Here is a 23,074-nt window from a genome sequence, read left to right on the forward strand (position 1 = left end):
TATTCCATCACACTCCTGCCTTGTGCTTTGCAAATGGTGGACAGACTTTGGGGAGACAGATGAGTTACTCAGCACAGGATTCCCAGTCTCTGACTTGCTCTTTTAGCTGCTGTATTGGCTTGTCCAGTTCAATTTCTGGCCAATGGTTGGGGAGGTGGTGAGATTCTCACTTGTGGGAGATGGGCATTGCTTGGCACTTGTGTGGTCATAAAAGTTGAAACAGGAGTAGGCTATTTGGTCCATCAAGCTTGTTCCTGAGATCATAGCCAATTTGATTGTGCCCTTCACTTTACTTCCCTGTCTGCCATCATAACCATTGCTGCCTTTTAGATCTAATAGCTGTCTAAATCAGCCTTAAATATATTCAATGACCCAGACCTTGCAGCTTCCTCATGGAGATGAATTTTAAAAAATGTCAGAATTGACATTTACATATACCTTTCTTGCTTTTTTAAAGCAATATGGATTAAGACCCTAGAAACAGTCTGAGTGTGGTCTGTTTGAACTCAGCACTGAGTTTAAATGGTCCTACTGAGTTCCCCTTTTCCTTACCAACAAAAAGTGGATCTGAGGGGCATTACTTCAGCATCTGGGTCCTGTCTGCAATTCCTCAAAAACCTAGCTGACAGTTTTAAAGAGCTCTAATAAGTCATCCCTAACTGTTTTTCTTTGAGAAAAGATCCAGTATATCAACCCTTTCCTGATATATATACCCGTGCATTTCTGGTATTAATCTTTTACATCTTTCTGTGCCCACTCCAGTGCCTCTATATCCTTTTTATAATATGATAACCAAAACTGCATAAGGATGGTTGAAGCATAATTTGATACAAGCTTAGCATAACTTCCCTCTTTCAATTCCAGCATTTTCAAAATAAAGCCTAATGCTTGATTTGCAAGTATTTGTACTTCAACATCCATTTCCACTGCCCCATCTAGACTTGTACCTTCCTAGTAATAAGTGACTTCCTTATTCTTCCTATCAAAATGCATTGCCTCACATTTATCTGTGGTAAACTTAATTTGCCAATTGTTTGACAATTCTAAAATTTATTAAAGTCATCCTGTAATTTTTTGCAGTTCTCCTCAGTATTTATACCCAATTTGGTACCATGTACAAATTTAAAGATTGTGTTAATTGATTCCAAAGTCCAAATCGTTAATGTAAATTGTGAATAACAGTGGAACACCACTTCCCATGTTCCACCACTTGGAATAACACTACTTTACTCCTACCCTCTGCTTTCTATATTGAAACCAAGGAGCAATTAGTCCTGCCATTTGTCCCCTAACTCCACATTAACTTATTCATTAGGCTTTTAGGAGGCATCTTATCAAAGGCCTTTTAAAAATCCAGATAAATGACATCGACTTCATTCACATTGTCTTCTCTTTCTGTTACTTCTCAAATAAGATTGGTCGAGCAAGGACTTACCTATTGAAATGCATTCTTATTATTTGTTACATTTCACACTTATAGATACTTTCCTTTAGTGAGGATTCCCATATTTTTCTTAACACTGATGTTAAGGTGACTGCTCTATAATTTTCTGGGATTGATTGACCCCCCTTCGTAATTTTTAATTAGCTATCCACCAATCCTTTGGCACTGCACCTTTTTCTAAAAAAATTATCAATTTTAAGTCGTAATGCTTTTGCTGTTTCTTTCCTAAATTCTTTAAAAATACCCAGATGCATCCAGAGCAGGAGCTTTAACCCCTTTGAAAAGTACAGACTATATTCAACTAGCCCACTCTTGCAAAACCAAAACAAAACATCTATTGTTAGAAACGATTCTGTGATTGGATAACACTTGCTGAACAGTCCTGAGTGTGTTCATAGATATAGCAATAACTAATTTAAGACAATCAGCCTCCTAACCAATGGTTTACTTACATTTACCAGGAGTAACTTACATTCATAAGCAGGAACCGTTCTCTGCAAACAGAAGAAATATGTTCAAGCCTTGTGTCATTTTTGAATTGCCCCAGAGACTGGAGAGCCTATAGTTCCATTGCTTTTTCCATGGAAAACCTTGGTCAGAGTTGATTTGCCAACGAATCAGCACCCTCTTCTCATGTAGATTCATTTGAAATGAGCATTCTTGCATTTGTCCTGATCAATGCAAGCCAAAAAACCTCAACAGTATGTCTCTCTTTTTGGCAAAGCTCTTTGAATTTGTTTAGTTTATTCAATATATTTTTTATTTTAAATTTATCCCATCATCCAGTGTCAACCTGTTCTATCTCCCTGGTAAATACGAAAGCTGAGTAATTATTGAATTTTCTACTGCCTCTCTAATATATCCTGTAGTATTATCTTGTGTATCCTAATCGCCCTATTCACATCAGAACCTTCCTTTTTTTAATAATATGCTTGTAAAATACTTTACAATTGTCTTTTATGTTCCTGGTTAATTTCATTTCTTAGTTCCTCTTTACTTTCCTAATTGTTTTTTATGATTTCTCCCCTAATTGCTTCATGTTCTTTCTTTTCCTGCACTGCTCTGCTGTCTATATAGTGAATGAAATAACTCCCATTAGGCTGATGGTCACCAAATCCAGATTTCTTTACAAGTGTTAGTAATGCTCAGGCAGGTACTTCACAGTAGAGAATAAACTCTGAATCCCGATAACCCCAAAACTTAACTTATATACCTCTACAGGACTCCGAAATTGGACAGCTATATCTGCCTCAATCAGAGAGCTCATATTCTAATTGGTCTACCTTGTGGACCTCTTTAAAGTCACTACACCTAACATATGCATCTTTCCGAATTGTCACTTATTCCCATTGTTTTTATTTATCCACACAGTCTCACCAATGCTTTGTTTGTTCTTTTGTTTTAGCGGGATATATTTTCCTTGACCATTGAATACCAATTTAAATGTTTTCCATTTAGTTCTACATTGTTTTCTTGAATTCATTTTATGGGCCAGCATTTATTGTCCTCCCTAGTTGCCTTTCACAAGGTAGCGGTGAGCTACCTGAAATGTAAGTATATCCACAATGATATTCGGAAGACAATTCTAGGATTTTGGCCAGCGACATGGAAGGAAGGGCGATATAATTCCAAGTCAGGATGGTGAGTGATTTGGCGGGGAACTCCCAGGTGTTCCCAGGTATCTGCTGTTCTTGTCCTTTTAGATGGCAATAGTCATGGGTTTGGAAAGTGCTGTCTAAGGAATTTTGGTGAGCTCCTGCAGTGCATTTTGTAAATCGTACGCACCACTGCCACTGTTTGTTGGTGGTGGAGGAAGTGAATCTTTGTGAACAGGGTAGCAATTAAGCAAGCTGCTTTGTCCTGGATGGTGTTGGGCTTCTTTCATGTCATTGGAGCTGCAGTCATCCAGTCAAGTATAAAGTATTCCATCACATTCCTGACTTGTGTCTTGTAGATGGTGGGCAGGCTTTGGGAGTTAGATGGTAAGTTACTTACTGCAGGATTCCTAACCTTTGATCTGCTCTGGTATTTACATGGCTAATCCAGTTTAGTTTCTGGTCATTGGTACCCCTCAGAGTGTTGACTGTGGAGGATTCAGTAATGGTAATGCTATTGAATGTCAAGGGGCGATGATTTAGATCCTCTCTTGTCATTGTCTGGCACTTGTGTGGCACAAATGTTAGTCGCCAGTTGTCAGCTCAAATCTGGATATAGTACTGGTGTTGCTGCATTTGTACATGAACTGCTCCAGAATGTGAGGAATTGCAAATGGTATTGAGCATTGTTCAGTCACCTGTGAACATCCCCTACTTCTGCCCTTATGATGGAAGGAAGGTCATTGATGAAGCAACTGAAGGTTGTTGGGACTAGAACATTACCCTGTGGAACTCATGCAGTAATGTCCTGGAGCTGAGATAATTGACATGCAACCACCACAACTATCTTCCTTTGTGCAAGGTAATATTCCAGCCAGCAGAGTTTTTTCCCCTGATTCCCAATGACTTGCTAGGACTCCTTTAGGCCATACTCAGCCAAATGCTGCTTTGATATCAAAGACAGTCACTATCACCTCACCTCTGGCATTCAGCCCATTTGTCCATGGCTGCAATGAGGCCAGGAGCCGAGTAACCCTGGTGAAGCCCAAACGGAGCATCCATGAGTAGGGTATTGCTGAGTAAGTGCCACTTGAAATCACTGTTGATGACCTCTTCCATCATTTTACTGATCATCTACAGGAGACTAATGGACTGGTAATTGCCTAGTTTGAATTTGTCCTGTTTCTTGTGTACAGCACATACCTGGGCAAATTTCCAAATTGCTGGGTGGATGCTAGTGTTGCGACAGCTTGGCTAGGAGCGTGGCAAATTTTGGAGCACAAGTCTTTTGCCAGAATATTGTCAGGGCCTTTGCTTTTTGAATTGGCTGAACACTGACATCTGCGATGATGGGGACCTCCGGAGGAGCCTGAGATCGATCATCCACTTGACACTTCAGCTAAAAGCTATTATGAATGCTTTAGCCTTGTGTTTTGCACTGATGTGCTGGGCTCCTTCGTCACTGAGGGTGGAATATTTGTGGAGACTCCGAATCCAACGCGTTGTTTAATTGTCTACCACCATTCATGGCTGGATGTGGCAGGACTCTAGAGCTTAGATCTAATCCACTGGTTGTGGAATTGCTTCACTTCCTCTACTACTTGCTGCTTAAGCTGTTTGGCATGCAAGTGGTCCTGTGTTGTAGCTTCACCAGATTGACACATCAGTTCTAGGTATGCTTGTTGCTCCTGTCATGCCCTCCTACATTCTTCATTGAACCACGGTTGATCTCCTGACTCGATGGCAATGGTAGACTGGGGGATGGATATGCTGGGCCTTGGAGGTTGCAGACTGTAGTTGAATGCAATTCTACTATTGATGGTGGCCTACAGCACTTCATGGATGCCCAGCCTGGAGTTGCTAGATCTGTTCGAAGTCTATCCAATTTAGCATGGTGGTAGAGCCATAAAACAGGATGTAGGATATCCTCAATATGAATATGGCATTCAGTGATGGGATATGAATTCCTCTCCACACAGACAATGCAGCTGTCACTCCTAATGATACTGTCATGGACATATGCACCTGCACCATTCAGTTTGGTGAGGATGTTGTCAAGTTCCCTCTTGTTAGTTCCCTCACTGCCTGTCATAGTCCCAGTCTAGTAGCTATATCCATTAGAACCCAGCCAGCTCGGTCTGTGGTGGTACTACCAAGGCACACTTGGCAATGGACATAGAGGCCCCTCACCCAGATTACATCATGCGTTTTGGCCATTATTGGACTGAACTTTCATTTATAAGTTTTGATAATTAAATTCCAGTTCATTTTAATTTGCAGTAATACTTGAAATGTTCAGTGAAAAATTTAAATTGGCAACACTCCACAAGAAGTCAGAGTCAATGGTTGGGACTTTCCCCCATTGCACTGTGTGGGAGTGGACATGAGAAACGGCCTTTTGCCTGTTGGCTGTAACGGTGGGTTTTCATACCAGTTTGTCAGCTTCCCAACTCATTAAGTATGCATGCACGTGAAACATGCAGTCACTAGCAGGTGGCCTCAGATTACCCTGCCTGCCTCACCATCGGTTCACTGCTTCCTCTCTCTGGGTGCCATACTTAAATAGAACCCGCAGGGGTGGAATGCCTGACATCAAGGTCCTTATAAAGTTAAAGAAATGTGCCAAAAAGCTGATGGAGAGGATGTCAACCTTGCCTGCACTGAGGGTGAGGTGGGTAGTGCATACCTAAGTGAGGATCCTGCACGAGCTCAGCCATCAGAAAACCATACTGTGAATATTTTGTCCTTTTTCGGCTATCTGTCATGCAAGAATGGTCTCTCCTTTCATAGGCACCTTTGGAAGTTTACCAAGGGCATCCACAAGCCAGGCCCTTAGCTGACAACACCTTGGATGAGGAACGAGAGGACACCACAGCAGATGACTCCTCAAAGTGCTCACCCACTACCCTCTATCAGCACAGAGACATATACCTCGATGGGACCTAGTTCTAGGTCTTGGCATCACAATCTGGTGAACACAATCTGGTGCACAGCAGTGGAGATAGGGACATCTGAGGTCACCAGCACTTGGAAGATCTTCTGGAGGTAGTGATTCTGCTGAATCCAATGACAAACATCAGGACTCTGACCTAATTCAGTTGACGAAGCTGGAGGGCAATCCCGAGGAAACATCTGGAAGGGTTGTCAGCTGCATTCCTTAGATTGAATGGATGATGGAGGAGCCTATCCACTTTCAGTTTGAGTTGATAGGGCTGACATTCTAAGGCACTGAAGTCAACACTGACAGGTTTGCAGTTGCTGTGGAGACATTGGTCCAGAACATCATTCCTGCACTTCAACAGAAGCAGCACTCCATCACAGTGGCACTTGGTGGCATCCATCAGTGGCCATATGAGAGTGAGACTGGGCATCTAGATGTCACTGCAGCTGCCCCTTCTTCTCAGTCAGGGGCTATTGGGACCCATAAGGAGGAGGACCAGCAGCTAAATACCCCAGGACTATCGAACCAGACAACTCCGGCACTTTGGCCAATCCAAATCACATCTTCCTGTGAGTTCGTCGCCTCCAGCTGTATGGAGCGAGGAGAATGCACCTGCCTGCCAGTAGGAAACTCAAGCAGGCTGGGACCTTCCAAGTTTTGGCCCTTCAGAAGACGCCCACCAAGATCATCATAGGCTATAGGGTATAGAAATCTGCAGACTGCCTCCACCTCCACTATGGATGTCGAGGAAGCATCAGGACATAGTGGTAGTGTTACCAAAGAGATTTTGGAGCACTACAGTGGCATGAATATTCAAAAAATATATATAATGTATGCAAATGTAATTGGGATCACATTCATTTCACATCTCTTGTATATACCTCATCCTTATGTTGAGCTATGTTGCTGTCAATCACCTGTGCCCAATTATTGCAGATGGTGCTATCATAGCCTCTCACCTGTATACTGTGCTTCCGTATCAGCACAGTGTGTGATCCTTTGCCAAATCGTTCTCCATACCACTGACATCTCCACTTTAACATTAAGTGTACGAGTGTACTTAAGTGTATTTGAAAAGGTGCAGAGGAGATTTACAAGGATGTTGCCTGGATTGGGTGACATGCCTTATGAGGATAGGTTGAGGGAGCTCGGTCTTTTCTCCCTGGAGAGACGAAGGATGAGAGGTGACCTGATAGAGGTTTATAAGATGTTGAGAGGTATAGATCAAATGCATTCGCAGAGGCTATTTCCCAGGGCTGAAATGGTCACTATGAGAGGACACAGGTTTAAGGTGCTGGGGAGTAGGTACAGAGGAGATGTCAGGGGTTAAGTTTTTCACTCAGAGGGCGGTGGATGAGTGGAAGCGGCTGCCGTCGGTGGCGGTGGAGGCGAATTCATTGGGGTCTTTTAAGAGACTTCTGGATGAGTACATGGGATTTAGTGGGATTGAGGGTTATATGTAGGCCTAGTAAGTAGGGATATGATCAGTGCAACTTGTGGGTCGAAGGGCCTGTTTGTGCTGTAGTTTTTCTATGTTCTATGTTCTAAACCTCATTCACATGCTTGGCAGGATTATGCCATGTTTATTCTTGGCTGTGTAAGTTTGAGGCAGAGGTTTTCTCCTATCTTGTCTGCATTCTTGAAAGAAGAAATGTGGCACAGTGGTTAGCATTGGTGCCTCACAGCACCAGGTACCTTGGGTCAATTCCAGTTTCGGATGACTGTGTGGGGTTTGCAAGTCCACCCCATGTCTGTGTGGATTTCTTCTGGGTGCTCCGGTTTCCCCTGACAGTCCAAAGGTGTGCAGGTTAGGTTGATTGACTATGATAAGTTGCCCCTTAATATCAGGGGGCACCCTGACATTTAACGGTCAGGGCACTGGCATCTTGAGGGGAATTGCTTGATAGAGCAGACGCAGCACCGTTTCGTTAAGGGGAAGTCGTGTCTGACGAATTTATTGGAGTTCTATGAGGATGTGTCAAGGGCGGTGGATGGAGGAGAGCCAGTGGGTGTGGTCTTTCTTGATTTTCAGAAGGTGTTTGACAAGGTACCTTACAAGAGGTTATTGCAGAAGGTAAGGGGACATGGAGTTGGGGGTAGGGTGTTAGCGTGGATAGAGGATTGGCTGTCTAATAGGAGGCAGAGAGTGGGGGTCAATGTGCTATTCAGATTGGCGGTTGGTGACTAGTGGAGTGCCCCAGGGGTCGGTGCTGGGGCCTCAGCTATTTACCATTTATATAGATGATCTGGAGGAGGGAACCGAGTGTATGGTGTCGAAATTTGCTGATGACACCAAGATTGGTGGAACGGCAAATTGCGCGGAGGGTGTGGAGAGTCTGCAGAAGGATCTAGATAGGCTGGGCGAATGGGCCAGGAACTGGCAAATGGAATTTAATGTTGGCAAGTGCGAGGTGGTCCACTTTGGTAGGAATAATGGTAGGAAGAACTATTACTTACGTGGCGAAAAACTGCAGCAGGCGACAGTGCAGAGGGACCTCGGGGTCCTTGTGCATGAGTCGCAAAAACCCAGCCTGCAGGTGCAGCAGGTGGTCAGGAAGGCTCATGGGCTGCTGGCCTTCATAGCGAGGGGGATTGAATATAAAAGTAGGGAGGTCTTGCTGCAGCTGTATAGGGCACTGGTGAGGCCGCAGCTGGAGTACTGTGTGCAGTTTTGGTCGCCGCACTTACGCAAGGATATTTTGGCCTTGGAGGGAGTGCAGAGGAGGTTTACTAGGCTGATGCCAGAGTTGAGGGGGTTGAGGTATGAGGAGAGGCTGAATAAACTAGGCTTGTACTCGTTAGAGTTTAGAGGAATGAGGGGAGATCTCATTAAGACATATAAGATGATGAATGGGATGGATAGGATAGAGGTGGAGAGACTCTTCCTGCTCAGAAAGGACAGTAGGACTAGGGGGCATAGCCTCAAGATAAAGGGGGGGGGCGGTTTAGAACAGAGTTGAGAAGGAACTTCTTCACTCAAAGGGTGGTGAATCTCTGGAATTCTCTGCCCGTTGGAGTGGTGGAGGCTGCCTCGCTAAATATTTTTAAGATGCGGGTTGATGGGTTTTTGATAAGCGAGGGGATTAAGGGTTATGGGGAGAGGGCGGGAATGTGGAACTGAGCCATGACAGATCAGCCATGATCTTATTGAATGGTGGGGCAGGCTCGAAGGGCTAGATGGCCTACTCCTGCTCCTATTTCTTATGTTCTTATGTTCTTATGTTAACAGGGTAAAAATGTGGGGTTATGGGAATAGGGCCAGGGTGGGATTGTTGTTGGTGCTGGCTCAATAGGCTGAATGGCCTTTTTCTGTACAGTAAGGATTCTATGATTCTGTGGTTTGCACATAGTGAAATCTGAGATAATGTGCTATTCCATGTGTTCTCTTTTTCTGGGCAGGGCTTTCATTCTATAACCCTATACTCAGATTTTGTGTGTGCTGTTGTCAGCCAGTCATTTCCACTTCAGAATGTACATCACTAAGCTCACCAGTAAGTGGGTCACCATGCCACCTTAAGGTGATGAAGCACAGCCCCTCCCGATCATATTATTAGCAGTCTAATGTTCAACCTTCAGTGTCTCTCACCCTGCAGTTGTGTGTCTTGCAGGGACGAAGCTCACACCACAAACTGGATATGCAGCGCTGTGCATCTGTCCACCTGAGCACTTGCTGACGATGCATGCTAATTCTAGATGTTGATTTCTGGCAGCCAGTAGAGGCTTTGAGCGTGTTTTGGAAGCATACATGGTTGTTTTAGACAATCTGGGGGTGGTTGGGAGTAGTGGGGGATGGGGGGGGATGATTGGGAGTGTGGGTTGTGGAGGAAACTTATCTCTGAATGGATTTGCAGCAGTGGGATGGTATCAGATGCTTTGTCCCAACTGTGACTTATCTGATTCACCATCAGTGTTACACAGACCGCGCAGTTCTCTTCTTTGAGATAGATCTCATTGATGATGAATCTCTCCTTTATCACAAAGAAGGCATACAGTGACAAGAGCATTGTCCTGGCTCTTGCAGGATGCCATTGTGACTGGTATGCTGTAGGGACACCTTCTGACATCTGATGCTAGGACTCCATCCTTCAGTTTGTGCCTCCTCTTAGAAAGGACACATGCTGGCAAGGGTTCATCATCCTTTAACAATCAGGACAATGCGAGCCTGATGTGTAACTATTCACTCTCATTGAAATGCAAGGGCGAAATGAGAGGGATAGCATTGCTGGTGCTCATGCATGCTATGGCCTTTTTCCCTGCAGCCTCGGCTTCCTCAGACTCATTACCCTCGTCTCCATCGAGATCTTCATCGTTGGAGGAGATATGCCACACCTCCATTTCACCAAATGGCAAGTCCTCGCCCTTTTGTAGCACCAGAATGTGCAGCACACAGCAAGCCACAATGATCCATGGGACCCTTTGGGGACTGTATGGAGTGCTCAGCCAGATATATTGTTCCCTTGAAAATACCTGGGATCTGCAATCTACCGAAGATGTATGAATCATGGGTGCTTCCTGGGTATCTAGTGCAAACCTGAATGATCAGCCAAGCATTGAAAGGTCATCTTTCCAGTTTATGTGTTGGAATGCCTGTTGCCTAGGAGCTTATACGAGTGTAGTTAATTGCACTCTACACTTGTGGGAATCTGGCTAACTCAGCAAAGCCCAGTGCTCTGGCGTCCTGGCTTACTTGATCTCTGTTGAAGTTGTGAGCCTTGGTAAAAAAAAAGTGTCTGTAACCTCATGGTTGAGAGATCACACAGTTGCCTCCAATGGAGCCCTTAAAGAAGCCACTGGTGTAGATGTTCAGAGTGGCTGATACACTGGCAATGTAAACTCTGTAAAAAGTCTGACAACACCAGGTTTAAGTCCAACCTGGTGTTGTCAGACTTTTTACTGTGTTTACCCCAGTCCAACGCCAGCATATCCACATCAATGTAAACCCTCCCAGATTGAGTGGTGCCAATTCCAAAGATGTGGCAAACATGAGTTACCAGCTCCTTGGCTGTGTGGAACCGTCAGTGACACCAGTTCTTGCTCATCTGAAGATAATGCAATGCAATTTCTGGGTCTTGCAAGCCATCTATGCATAATGTTTCTGTGAGTCTCATCCTCTACATCCGGAAGAGGCCCTGCTGGCCCATGGTCTTGAGAGTATTTCTCCTCCCTTTTGCGATCCTGGTACCTCTGTTGCAGTCTTCTTTTCGCCTGCCTATCAGCGATAATGCAGGCAATGATAAATCTTCCTGATTGCCTCTACCGTATCACTGAGAAATATAAAGTGTCAACATTAATCTCTAAAGATCTTTCTTTCAATGACATGTCAATGAATGTGGGTTTAAGCACCTGCCTCTGAAAGGATGATGTAGAGATGCCGGCATTGAACCTGGGTAAACACAGTAAGAAGCCTCACAACACCAGGTTAAAGTCCAACAAGTTTATTTGATAGTAAACCCACAAGCTTTCAGGGTTTGCCCCTTCGTCAGGTGAGTGGAGAGTTCTGGTCTCAAACAGAGCATACGAAGGCACACACAGTTTACAGAATACTGATTAGAATGTGAGTCTTTACAGCTAATCAATTCTTAAACGTGCATTTAATGTGAGTGGCGATAGCATTAAGTATAGGTTAAAGAGATGTCTCCAGACTGGACAGTAAGTGAGATGTTGCAAGCCCAGGCAAGTCATGGGGATTACAGATAATGTGACATGACCCCATGATCCCAGTTGAGGCCATCCTCATGTGTGCAGAACTTGGCTGTCAGCTCCTGCTCAGCGACTCTGCGCTGTCATATGTCATGAAGGCCGCCTTGGAGAACGTTTACCCAAAGATCAGAGGCCGAATGCAAATAAATCTGAATAAACCTGTTGGACTTTAACCTGGTGTTGTGAGACTTCTTACTCTGAAATGATGGCCAGTGCAGAGTGAGTATTAAGACCCCACTCGCAACATGACTGATTGCTATGAGAATGCTTTGGCAAGACACTTGGATGTGCTGCTTTCAGCTCAAGCACTGGAAACCTCTTTTACTGCACTCTAATACTACACTTTGGGAATAAACATGGAGGTAAATGTTTATTCAGGTAAAGAGATTATCTGAAGAGGGAGTGGGGTGGGTGCTGCTGAGGCTTCTCTTCAATGAACCATCCAGTACCAACTTTCTTTCAGGTTTCTGGATCTTGTCCATTCACCCAGTTGCTCTGGAGTTCATTATGACTCATGGAAACAGGGAGTTAAAATAAGGAAATTGATTCATGCCATTCTGAAGGATTAGTTTTGAGTGAATGGACATCATTGCTTCATTTTCCTGATTCCCTGCCCTGCAATTGAAAAGTTCCTAACATATCTCAGCTCTGCCTCTCTCCCCATTTGGGAACTCACCGTTGTGTTTAACCAGACCCCACCTTACCCAAGTGCATGCAGCTAATCTCCAGTCCACCAACAAAGCCATCAGAAGTCGAGTTTCTCCTCATTTTAAATTTTTATAGTACTATCTGCAGTTGGAAAACAGTGATGCAGAACTCTCACTGCAAGACCAGCTTGCACCCTCCTTGTGAGTATGGAAACCCACTTTGTCCTAGAGGAGCTTAATGTTCTGGCTTTGTTCCCTCATAGACCTCTCCATCTACCTTCTGTACCTCTTGAACCCATTGTGCCTCTGGTGCACATCCTTTTGTTAAACTCTGAACATTTTGAAGTGGATATGCCTGTAATCCAGATGGACCTCACCCTTCCTTATATTGAAGCTTCTCAGCCAAAAATCAATATGATTGTATGAAATAGACTGAAAGGAAAAGGAGGTGGTGTAGCTTTGCTAGTGAAGGAAGAGATCAATGCTGTAATGAGAAATGACATAAGAACAGGATATCAAGATGTGGAATCAGTCTGGGTAGAAATACGAAATAACAAAGGAAAGAAGTATTTGGTAGGAGTAATCTATAGGTCCCCAAGCAGTAGAAATCATAGAATCATAGAAACTCTAGTAGTTCCACAGTGAGACACAGTATAAACCACAAATACTGGGGGCTTGCAAGAAAGGTATGGCAATAATCATGGGTGATATTAGTATGCACATAGATTGGAAGAAGAAAACTGGCAAGGGTAGCCTGGAGACAGAGTTCATTGAATGTATTAGAGATTGTTTCTTGGAACAGTATGTTGTGGAACCAACCAGGGAGCAGGCTACTCTGGGTTTGATATTTTGTAATGAGGGATTAATTGATGACCTCATCGTTAAGGATCCTCTTGGGAGTAGTGACCATAGTATGATAGAATTCAAAATTCAGTCTGGGGGTGAGAAAGTGGAGTCCCATACTAGTGTTCTAGAATTAAACAAAGGAAATTACATAGACATGAGGACTGATTTGGTCTGAGTAGAGTGGGCAGGAAGGCTGAAAGAAAGGACAGCAAATGAGCAGTGGCCATTCTTTAAGGAGGTACTCATGTACTCACAACTAAACTGTATCCCAGTGAGCAATAAAGATGATAAGGTGGGTATAAAACATCCATGGCTAAACAAGGAGGTCAAGGGCAATATAAAGACAAAAACTAAGGTATACCAGATTGCAAAGGCTAGTGGCAGGCTGGAAGATTGGGAAACTTTCAAACATAAATGAAGGGATACTAAAAAGTAATAAAAAGAGCTAAGGTAAATTACGAAAGAAAACTAACGCAGAATATTAAGAAGGATAGCAAAAGCTTCTATACATATATAAAAACAAAGAGAGTCACTAGGGTGACTGTTAGTCCATTGGAAGATGAAAACAGAAAGTTAATAGTGGGGACCACTTAAATGGCAGAGATGCTAAATCAATATTTTGTCTCAGTTTTCACGGTGAAGGACACTAGCACCATTCCTACAGGAACAGGCAAGACAGAGGTAATAGAAATGGTTGAACTTAGAACAATCAACATCAATAGGGAAAAGCTTCTCCAACGCCCCACCACAGCCCAATCGCGGTCCCCACGATCATTTTCGGGCCAGGCCTGACCTCCCTCCAGACCCGGAGTGCACCGATCTCCAGCCCCCCTTCTCCCCAGCAATGATGATACCCCCCCACCCCCCAGCAGATTTCCACCCACCACCACCACACCACCTTCTCCCCCACCCTCCACCCAACTGGAGGCAGATCCTCCTCTCCGCGCAGACATCCCCACTCCCCTAACAGACCCTCCCCCCAACCCCATCCCACCCTCCACGGGAGGCAGCCCCCCAGCAGACCACCTGCCTTCCAGCCCTCCCCGATTAATGGCATGACGCTGCCAGGGTGCCCCTGCCCAGGAGCCACCACCTTCCCACCATCTGACCCTCTGGGGTGCCTCCCCCCCTTCACTCCAGCGGCGTCTCCCACTAGTTCCCCAAAAGTGGAGAGCTAATCTGAACCCTGCTGGAGTGAAATTGCACTGATGCGGTGGAACATGCTTGCAGGCCTGGAGACTCAGCACCTAGCCCACTAATAACATTAAAATAAGATTAAAAATAGATTAAAATCACTTACCTGCTGTTCCCGCCAGTTTCCAGCGTGTCCCTGACCCCACCGGATATCTGGCGCTTGGAGATGCGTGCTTATCGGGAACCCCATGAATTGGCGCACACGCGATTCTCTCAGCCCACGACACTAATAAATTACTGCGTTGGGATGGGAGAATTGCCCCCTAATGATTCCAAAGTTTCACTCCATGCCATTCCATGATGTTTTTCTGCAAGCAAGGTGATATTGTGGCCAAGTGCCTTTCCAAGTGCATTTTGGGTAGATCCACAATCATTTTTTTTTGAAAAGGTGACCAAAGAGGTGGATAAGGGTAAGGCAGTTGATATAGTGTATATGGATTTTAGCAAAGCATTTGATAAGGTTCCCCATGGTAGGCTATTGCAGAAAATGCAGATGCATGAGATTGAGGGTGATTTAGCAGTTTGGATCAGGAATTGGCTAACTGATAGAAGACAGAAGGTGGTGGTTGGTGGGAAATATTCAACCTGGAGTTCAGTTACAAGTGGTGTACCTCAAGGATCTGTTTTGGGGCCACTGTTGCTTGTCATTTTTATAAATGACCTAGATGAGGGTGTAGAAGGATGGATTAGTAAATTTGCTGACGACACCAAAGTTGGAGGAGTTGTAGACAGTGAGGATGGATATTACAGTTTGCAGAGGGACATAGATAAGCTGCAGAGCTGGGACGAGAGGTGGCAGATGGAGTTTAATACGGAACAGTGTGAGGTGATTCACTTTGGTAAGAGTAACAGGAGTACAGAATATAGGGCTAATGGAAGGACTCTTAGTAGTGTTGATGAGCAGAGAGATCTCGGGGTACATGTGCATAGCTCCCTGAAAGTTGGCACCCAGGTTGATAAGGTTATTAAGAAGGCGTATGGTGTGTTAGCTTTTATTGGTAGAGGGATTGAATTTCGGAGCCGTGAGGTCATGTTACAACTGTACAAAACTCTGGTGTGGCCGCAATATAAGGAAGATGTGGAGGCATTGGAAAGAGTGCAGAGGAGATTTACCAGGATGTTGCCTGGTATGGTGGGAAGGTCTTACGAGGAAAGGCTGAGGGACTTGAGGTTATTTTCATTAGAGAGAAGAAGGTTATGAGGTGACCTAATTGAGGCATACAAGATGATCAAAGGATTGGATAGGGTGACCAGTGAGAGCCTTTTACCTCGGATGGTGATGGCTAACACAAGGGGACATAGCTTTAAATTAAGGGGTGGTAATTATAGGACGGATGTCAGAGGTAGGTTCTTTACTCAGAGGGTAGTAAGGTCATGAATGCCCTGCCTGCAGCAGTTGTGGACTCTCCAACTTTAAGGGCGTTCAGATGGTCAGTGGATAGGCATATGGATAACATTGGAATAGTTTAGGTTAGAGGGTCATTAGATTGGTTCCACTGGTCGGCACAGCATCGAGGGCCAAAGGGCCTGTACTGCGCTGTAATGTTCTATGTTCTGTGTTCTATTTCCAACGTTTCGCTCCATGCCAATCATGACTCCCTGAATAGACCAATAACATTTACAAAAATTCCAATTAATTGCTAAAAAGGATGACATGACAAAATTTTACATTTTAAGATTTTTGCTGAAATGCCAGTAACTAAATTTTTGAAGACAACCCTTGAAATTTTTCAGTGCTGTGGTAGTCTTGACATGCACCTAAAGATGCTCCAATCTAAATTGCATCTTTTGATGTTAATTATTGTAATCCTATCTATTCATTCTTTCCCTGTCAATAAAACTTGCTCTAAGCAGGTGGAGACTACTGTTCCTTAAACTACATTTATCAACTTAAGCCAAAGGCCTTACAATGGTTAAATTAGTGTCCAATGATGCAAGTAACTTAAAGTGACAGTCTTAGACACCTTTGTGTACTGTAAGTTGATTATATATCCTTAAAAGTACACACTTCAGCACTGATTTAATTATCCTGTAAACCAGCAAGGTAATTCTCACAGATGACACTCGTACAACTTTTGTGAAACAAAAGCAAAAATAAAATCTACAAAAACAAAATGCAGAAAATTAGAAATATGTAGAAGATTCTTGACAATGTCCAGTTATTGGGTGGCATTTAAATGGGTAGTTGCAGTCATGATTGGTATGTCATGTGCTGGCAAAATCAAGGAAATGGAAGTCAGGCCAGCGATCCAACATCTCCCCATCTCCCTCTGGTTTTCCCAAAATGGGTTGACAATGTGGTGCCAAATGTCATGGGTACAAGTACAATGTATTAAAGCAATCAAAACACCAGTAAGGAGCCAATTTATGGGTGCAGTTGCTTTTCCAACATGTCATGATCCCTGAATAGACCAATTCAACAAAAATCTAAAAAAAAACTTGTCATGTCATCCTTTTTCGTAAATAATTGGAATTTTTGTAAATGTTATTGGTTTATTCAGGGATCATAACATGTTGGAAACAAGGAATATGGAGGGGAAGGGGGGGATAATGACATTGGATTTGATGATCTTTTGGGGGGCTGCCCCTTCTAGTTTGTCCCTAAGTTAATTTGAGTTTGTTTACTTGTTGGGTATACAAAAGAGATGCCCCTTATCCTCAAACTGTGACCCCAGGTTCTGGACTCCCCCACCATTGGGAACATGGGGGGTGGGGGCAGAGTAGCAATCCTCCCAAAAGTGCTGAATTGGTGGGAAAACTGTTCTAAATCCCAACTGTTTTGTCAGTTCAGTTTCTCACCCAAGTCTCCGCACTCTGTGCACTGCAGAGGTCTCAGCTGTGAATATCATTAAAAACCCAAAGGAGGTGGGGCCTATGTGCACTGGAGTTTGACAGTTCTGGAACTCTTCGCGTGTGCAGTGGTCTCGATCTGTCAGAGTCCCCATTTGCTGTCCAGCCCGATCACTGGCCAGCCTGGGACCCCCATAGAGGTGTCCCTCCAACAGCTCCCACGGCCCAATCGTGGCTCCCGCTGCAAATCCTGGATCCAGCCCTGACCCCCAGTCCCAGAGCACACCGATGCACAGCCCACCTCCCCCTAACAGTGGCGATCCCCTCTACCTCCACCATTCTGGCAGACCCCCCCTCGCTGACCCCCCCCCCCCCCACCCGCCCCCCCAAGCAGACCACCACCCACTCCCCACCAGCCCACCCCAAATGCTGCCCTCCCTCCATCCCAGACCAATCACCATGCAGTGGCAGTGGGACCCCCACCGAACGCCCCTAAGCCTTGCCCACAGTAGGCCCATCCGCTTGGCACTGCCCGATGCCTGATGGGCAGTGCCAAGGTGGGCTCTGGACATGGGCACTTTGCCTTGGATAGTGGCGGGGACACAAGCTGGCACTGCCAGGTACCTTTGCCCAGGGAGCACCACCACCACCACCCGCCCCCCCCCCCCCCCCCCCCCCCATTCCAGCATGGTCTCCAGAAGTACTCCTGGTGGGGTGGGAGATTCAATCAGGACCTGAACGTTCTCGATAATGAGCTGCTAAGCATATTTTTAAAAGATTTAAATTACTTACATGCCTTCCCACCAGTTTCCAGCGTGGTCTGACTAACAACTGTTCACCGACTCTGGGAGATGCGCCTGTGTTCCCGGTGCATGTGCATGTGCAAATCCCAGTTCAAGGCCAGTGACATGCATCTCCTGTCACGACCCGACAGAAAAGTTGTGGGTCGCGGTGGGAGAATCGCAGTCATAATTTCTGAATCTATCCTGTCTAAAACACTGTTAGAATTTTATAAATATTCACTCTTCTAACCCCAGTGAATATAATACTAACCAATTTAATCTCTCCTCATATGACAGACCTGCTATCCCAGGAATCAGCCTAGTTAACCTTCGTTGTACTCTCTCTATAACAAAGGCATCCTTCCTCAGATAAGGACACCAAAACTGCGCACAATGCTCAAGGTGTGGCCTCACCAATGTGCTATACAATTGCAGCAAAACATCCCTACCCCTATCTCAAATCCTCTAGCTATGAAGGCCAGCGTATTTGCCTTCTTTAATGCTTGCTTTACCTGCTTGCTTACTTGTAGCGACTGATGCATGAGGACACCAAGGTCTCTTTGAGGATCCGCGTCTCTTAATTTACACTCATATCCCTTGATCTCCTCGACTCAGTTCTAAAAGATTTTCCCCTTATCCTCAAACTATGACCTTAGTTCTAGACTTTCCCACCATTGGGAACATGCTTTCTGAATCTACCCTATCTAATCCTGTTAGAATTTTATAAGTTTCTATGAGATCCCTTCTCATTCTTCTAAACTCCAACTTATATATTCCTAACCGGCTTAGTCTCTCCTCATATGACAGACCTGTCATTCCAGGACTCTGACTGGTAAGCCTTCATTGTACTCCCTCTATGACAACAATATCCTTCTTCAGATGAGGATACCAGAATTGCACAAAATACTCCAGATGTGGCTCACCAATGACCTATACAATTGCAGCAAAACATCCCTTTCCCTATACTCAAATCCTCTCGCTATGAAGGCCAACATAACATTTGCCTTCTTTACTGCTTACTGTACCTGCACGCTTACTTTCAGTGACTGCTGCAAGAGGACGCCAAGGTCTCGCTGACTATCTACCTTTTCCAATTTACATACACCCATTCAAGTAATAATCTGTCTTCTGATTTTTGCAATCAAAGTGGATAGCCTCACATTTATTCACATTACACTGCATCTGCCATGCATATGCCCACACACTCAGCCTATCCAAATAATTATCTCTGCATCCTTTTCACAGTTACCCTCCCAATCAGCTTTGTATCATCGGCAAATTTGAGGATAATACGTTCAGTCCCCTCTTACAAATCATTAATATATAGTGAAAATAGTTGAGGTCCGAGTACAGATCCCTGCAGGACCCCACTAGCCATTGACAGTCAATCAGAAAAAGACCCATTTACACCAACTTTTTACTTCCTATTTGCTAACCAGCTTTCTATCAATCTCAAAACATTACCCGCAATCCCACATGCTTTAACTTCACACAGTAGTCTGTTATGTGAAATTTCGCCGAAAGTCTTCCATTAGTCTAAATAAACCACATCCATTGCTTCTCCTCAGACAACGCTACAAGTTATATCCTCAAAGAATTCCAATAGTTTCATCAAGTATGATTTCCCTTTTGTAAATCCACGCTGACTTTGTCTGATTATACCACTGCCTTCCAAATGCTGAGTTATGAAATCCTTGGTAATGGACTCTAGCAACTTCCCCATTACCGACATAGGCTCACTGGTCTATAGTTCCTTGTGTTATCTCTACCTCCCTTATTAAACAATAGGCTTACATTAGCTACCCTCCAATCTGTAGGAACCAGTCCAGAGTCCACCATCTACAGAAATAGGGCAAACAGGTAGGGAGGTCATGGAACCTTTACAGATTAAAGGGGAGGAGGTGCTGGCTGTGTTGAGGCAAATAAAAGTGGATAAGTCCCCAGGACTGGACAGGGTATTCCCACGGACCTTGAGGGAGGCTAATGTTGAACTTACAGGGGCCCTGGCAGACATATTTAAAATGTCAGTACGCACAGGAGAGGTGCCGGATAATTGGGGGGGGTGGCTCATGTTGTTCCGTTGTTTAAAAAAGTTCCAAAAGAAATCCGGGAAATTATAGGCCAGTAAGTTTGACATCGGTGGTGGACAAGTTATTGGAAGGTGTGATAAGAGAAAAGATCTACAGATATTTGGATAGACAGGGCCTTATTAGGGTGAGTCAAAACAGTTTTGTGTATGGTAGGTCATGTTTGACCAATCTATTAGAGTTTTTCGAGGAGGTTACCAGGAAAGTGGATGAAAGGAAGGTGGTGGATGTTGTCTACCTGGATTTCAGCAAGGCCTTTGACAAGGTCCCTCATGGGAGGTTAGTTAGGAAAGTTCAGTCGCTGGGTATAGATGGGGAGATAGTAAATTGGATTTGACACTGGCTCAATGGACGAAGCCAGAGAGTGGTTGTGGAGGATTGCTTCTCTGAGTGGAGGCCTGTGACGAGTGGTGTGCCGCAGGGATCAGTGTTGGGTACATTGTTGTTTGTCATCTGTATCAATGATCTGGATGATAATGTGATAAATTGGATCAGCAAATTTGCTGATGATATAAAGATTGGAGGTGTAGTGGACAGTGAGGAAGGTTTTCAAAGCTTGCAGAGGGATTTGGACCAACTAGAAAAATGGGTTGAAAAATGGCAAATGGAATTTAACGCAGACAAGTGTGAGTTATTGCACTTTGGAAGGACAAATCAAAGTAGAATGTACAGGGTAAATGGTAGGACTCTGAAGGGTGCAATTGAACAGAGGGATCTGGGAATACAGGTACAGAATTCCCTAAAAGTGACATCACAGGTGGATAGGGTCGTAAAGCGTGCTTTTGGTACGTTGGCCTTTATAAATCAGAGTATCGAGTATTATGGTAAGGTTGTATAAGGCATTGGTGAGGCTGAATTTAGAGTATTGTGTACAGTTTTGGTCACCTGCTTACAGGAAGGATGTAAATAAGGTTGAAAGAGTGCAGAGAAGGTTCACGAGGATGTTGCCAGGACTTGAGAAGCTGAGTTACAGAGAGAGATTAAATAGGTTAAGACTTTATTCCCTGGAGCGTAGGAGAATGAGGGGAGATTTGATAGAGGTGTATAAGATTTTGATGGGTATAGATAGAGTGAATGCAAGCAGGCTTTTTTCACTGAGGCTAGAGGGTAAAAAAAGTCAGAGGGCATGGGTTAAGGGTGAAAGGAGAAAAGTTTAAAGGGAATATTGGGGGTGGGGGGGCTTCTTCACACAGAGTGGTGGGAGTGTGGAATGAGCTGCCGGATAAAGTGGTAAATGCGGGGTCACTTTTAACATTTAAGAAAAACTTGGATGGGTTCATGGATGAGAGGGGCATGGAGGGATATGGTCCAAGTGCAGGTCAGTGGGGCTAGGCAAAAAATGGTTTCGGCACAGACAAGAAGGGTCAAAAGGCCTGTTTCTGAGCTGTAATTTTCTATGGTTCTATCTGAAAAATCCTGCTGTAGGTGTGAGAACTTCATAACTTGCCAATCAGGTCATTTAACTTAGCTATGCTTGTTGTCAGGCAGGATTCTGAATAGTCACATGGCCCTCTTCATTTTAATATAAACTTAAAGACTCAGTCCAAAACATAAACTGAAAAACTTCATAATTGTAACCAGCAATGAATGCATTGGTTGCCTGTTATTTCTGCAACTAGCAAGTTAAGGAAGGGATCTGTACAAGAGATGAATTATCAAGCCACAATACCTGCAGTGCTATAAAGAAGGAAAGTAGTTGCAAATAGGTTAATGATAGTGCAAGGAAAGCACTTATGGGAGCATCTCCTTTTAGCATCCATTCAGAAGATTTTTTTACTGGAAGGTCTTAGCTTCATTGTGTTGAGACTATTTGAAGAGAACCGACAGCATTGCCCTTAACAGCTGCGTTCCATGTATTTTGAGTTGGGTTGGCCGTTGAGAAGGAAATGCAGGGTGCTACAGCCCAACATCCGCAGCTGCAGGGGCAGCAACGTCTGCAATAATGATATCCAGAAGCAGAAGGGAATGGCCAAACGACTGCACCCAGAAAAAAACACTACCCTTTGTACAGAATCTATAGCCTAGGGTCATCTTGCTCAACATGTCAGAGCTGCAGTATTTACAAAAGTAGCACATCAAGTGGTCATTGACCAGTGGGTTCTGATAGAGGACAACCTAACGCCTTTGGAATTGGGTCCACCCAGTGCCATTGATGGTGATGGTGACCGTCTATGTTTATGGCTTCTTTCAGAACTCAACTGCAATTTCACAATTAAAAGCCCACAGATGCATTAGCCTGGCCATGGATGCCTTTTTACGAAAAGCACCCCAGTATCAGTTTTGAACTGGATGGAGCCAGTCAATCCCAGAAGGCTATTGGCTTCATCTTGAAGGCCAGATTTCTTCAGGCCCCGCATGTCAGCAATTTGATTTGATTTATTATTGTCACATGTATTGGTATACGGTGAAAAGTATTGTTTCTTGCGCGCTATACAAATAAAGCATACCGTTCATGGAGGATGTAGGGGAGAAGGAAAGGAGATGGTGCAAAATGTAGTGTTGCAGTCATAGCTAGGATGTAGAGAAAGATCAACTTATAATAAGGTAGGTCCATTCAAAAGCCTGATGGCAGCAGGGAAGAAGCTGTTATTGAGTTGGTTGGTAAGTGATCTCAGACTTTTGTATCTATTTCCCATTGGAAGAAGGCTGAAGAGAATATGTCCAGGTGCGTGGGATCCTTGATTATGCTGACAGCTTTTCTGAGGCAGCACTAAGTGTCGATGGAGTCAGTGGATGGGAGGCTGATTTGCGTAATGGACTGAGCGATGTTCACAACTCTTCGTAATTTCTTGCAGTCTTGGTCAGAGCAGGCCATACCAAGCTCTGATACATCCGGAAAGGATGCTTTCTGTGATGAATCTGTAAAAATTGGTGATAGTTGTAGTGGACATGCCAAATTTCCTTAGATTCCTGAGAAAATAGAGGTGTTGGTGGACTTTCTTAATTATAGTGCCAGGGTGGAAGGACTACGACAAGTTGGATCTGGATACCTAGAAACTGCACCACGACTGCATCCATGTGGCGATCAAGTCACCTAAGGACTAACCA

General features: G+C 44.3%; 1 protein-coding gene across 2 annotated transcripts in view; it reads left to right on the forward strand.

Annotated features, from left to right (window-relative positions):
• The window catches only part of LOC145351770 (gamma-aminobutyric acid receptor subunit beta-2), a 244,747-nt gene that overhangs the window by 150,307 nt on the left and 71,366 nt on the right, over window positions 1-23,074 (forward strand). The gene's annotated exons all lie outside the window — the stretch shown is intronic.

This window comes from Carcharhinus amblyrhynchos, chromosome 13, assembly GCF_965287045.1.
Source record: "Carcharhinus amblyrhynchos chromosome 13, sCarAmb.v2.hapA, whole genome shotgun sequence".
Lineage (NCBI taxonomy): Eukaryota > Metazoa > Chordata > Chondrichthyes > Carcharhiniformes > Carcharhinidae > Carcharhinus > Carcharhinus amblyrhynchos.